The sequence below is a fragment of the Suricata suricatta genome, chromosome 13 (assembly GCF_006229205.1).
Source record: "Suricata suricatta isolate VVHF042 chromosome 13, meerkat_22Aug2017_6uvM2_HiC, whole genome shotgun sequence".
NCBI lineage: Eukaryota > Metazoa > Chordata > Mammalia > Carnivora > Herpestidae > Suricata > Suricata suricatta.
This window is the reverse complement of record NC_043712.1, coordinates 25,099,450-25,102,194: the sequence shown is the minus strand read 5'-3', so window position 1 is coordinate 25,102,194 and position 2,745 is coordinate 25,099,450. Positions and strand designations below refer to the sequence as shown.

The 2,745-nt window shown below is 49.4% G+C and overlaps 1 pseudogene; it reads left to right on the top strand.

The window, feature by feature from the left end:
- The first annotated feature begins 306 nt into the window (after positions 1 to 306).
- LOC115275877 lies at positions 307 to 2,508 on the top strand (annotated as a pseudogene).
- Positions 2,509 to 2,745: the final 237 nt, after the last annotated feature.

The window sequence follows — 2,745 nt, the reverse complement described above, 5'->3', positions numbered from 1 at the left end:
ATGACCTTAGTATTTTAACTACAATGAGCCTCAATTCCTCAAATGTAAAATGGGAACAATTGTAAGAAATTATGATACAATATGTGCTATGTGCAAAGCTCTGAGTACAATGTTGCATATAAGAGGCAAATTAAATATTGGATTCCTTCAGGGAACCTGTCGAAAGGAAGTAAAGTGGAACAGCCAGATAGAAAACACTGGCGGGTGGTGGTTCTGCCACTCCTGGACAACAACACCCGGGAGGCAGGCAGGGGAGTTACCCTGGGGAACTCTCGAGAGGCACCTGCTGCTGAGTCTGGCTAACTGATGGGTCACGTGGCTGCTCTTCTCCAGGAAAGGTGCCCAGAGGACGGTCCTTCAAAATGCAGTGTGGAAAGGGAGAATTCTCCCCTGATGCTGGGGCTGAGTTTTATTCTTTTTGAGAGGTCAGTGTCATCTCAAGTAGGAGAAGTCTCTGGAGTAGAAGCTGGTAGAGGGTCTAAGGTGTGAGACGAAATGATCTCTGAGGTTCGATCCAGCAATTGCATATTTTAATTCTAACTTCTGACCAATTTGCAAAAGCAATTTAACGTGTATTTACTTTTTGAGAGACAGAGAGAGACAGAGCATGAGCAGGGGAGGGACCAGAGAGACAAGGAGTCACAGAATCCAAAGCAGGCTCTGAACTCTCAGCACAGAGTCCAACATGGGGCTCGAACTCATGAACCATGAGATCATGGCCTGAGCTGCAGTTGGATGCTTAACCAATTGAGCCACCCAGGTACTCCTGCAAAAGTAATTTAAATGATCTCAGTTGGCCTGTAAGTGCCTCAAAGCAGAACACCAACCATAGTGTTGAGTAGAAGAAGGGAGAAAAAAAGAAACGTCACATCACCCAAAGTGCAAAACCTCACATGCTAGTGAAATTATTTTAAAGGAACTAGGAAGCACAGCCAACTGGACTTCAGAAAGGGCAGTGCTCTCTCCCTCTTCTCAGCACCCCAAGAAAAATGCACTCTGTGCTCATTGAGTCTTCCTAAATATATGTGAGTGAGCCTCAGAATATTCTAAAAGCATACAGGAAGAATAACCTACCACATTTCACATTGAAGAGGGAAGGCTCTGCTCTCTAGCTTGGCAAAGAATACCAACAATATACTGAATATCTGATCTGTGCCCTTTACTGGATAGAGATTTAAAAATAATAAATGTTTTTACCCCCAAAATCTTGTCATTAAGCAGGAGAAGATAGCAACCAACACGGCAGAGTAAACTGATCACTAAATGGACATACCAATCATGTGCTACAGAAAAACAAAGATTCAAACTAAGAAACTAGAAGAAAGCTTCATGGAGAAATAGTGCTTTAAATTGAGCTTTGAAAAGTCCCGCAGCGGAGCAGTCCCTGAGCAGCGCCAGCAGGCATCAGAGTGGGAGGCCATGGCCACAAACGTCTGGGCGAGCGAACATCAGCATATCCGCTACAACCCGCTGCAAGATGACTGGGTGCTGGTGTCAGCTCACCGCAAGAAGCGGCCCTGGCAGGGGCAAGTAAAGCCCCCGCTCCGGAAGACAGTTCACCGCCGCGACCCCCACAACCCTCTGCGTCCCGGGGCCACACGGGCCAATGGAAAGCAGGTGAATCCCTACTACGATGGCACCTTCCTGTTTGACAATGACTTCCCAGCCCTGCAGCCTGATGCCCCCCATCCAGGACCAGTGATCATCCCCTTTTCCAAGCAGAGGCTGCTCGAGGAGTTTGTAAGGTCATGTGTTTCCACCCCTAGTCGGATGTAACTCTGCCACTCATGTCAGTCCCTGAGATCCTCACTGTCGTCGATGCATGGGCCTCAGTGACAGAGGACCTGGGCGCCCAGTACCCTTGGGTTTAGATCTTTGAAAACAAAGGAGCCATGATTGGCTGTTCCAACCCCCACCCCCACTGCCAGGTGTGGGCCAGTAGTTTCCTGCCAGACAGTGCCCAGAGTGGGCGCAATCTCAGCGGGCCTGTCAGAGTCAGCATGGAGAGCCTCTGCTAATGGAGTACGGCCACCAGGAGCTGCTCACAAAGGAACGTCTGGTCTTAACCAGTGAACACTGGTTAGTGCTGGTCCCCTTTTGGGCAGTGTGGCCCTTCCAGACACTGCTGCTGCCCCGTTGGCATGTGCGGCACCTGCCTGAGCTGACCCCTGCTGAGCGTGATGATCTAGCCTCCATCATGAAGAAGCTCTTAACCAAGTATGACAACCTATTTGAGACACCCTTTCCCTACTCCATGGGCTGGCACTCCATGGTGCTCCCACAGGATCAGAGGCTGGGGCCAAATGGGACCACTGGCAGCTACATGCTCATTACTACCCTCCCCTCCTGCGCTCTGCCACCGGCGGGAAAGTCATGGTTGGCTATGAAATGCTTGCCCATGCACAGAGGGACCTCACCCCTGAGCAGGCTGCAGAGAGACTAAGGATGCTTCCTGAGGTTCATTACCGCCTGGGGCAGAAGGACAGGGAGACAGCAAACATCGCCTGACCACGCCAGCCACATGGCCTTCCTTCTGCTTGAGGAAACCAGAGCCTACGGTTTGGGAAGATGTGAGATCAATAAAACTAACCTGTGTTTCTCAAACTTTAATCACATATTCTAATGTCAGAGGAGTATGAACTATAACCCTCGGGATGTGGGTTAAAGGCACAGTGCCAGCCACAATTTTTCTTTGTCTACAGAAGTGCAAAAACCTAAAGAGTACAAATATTCCAGCCCAAATCC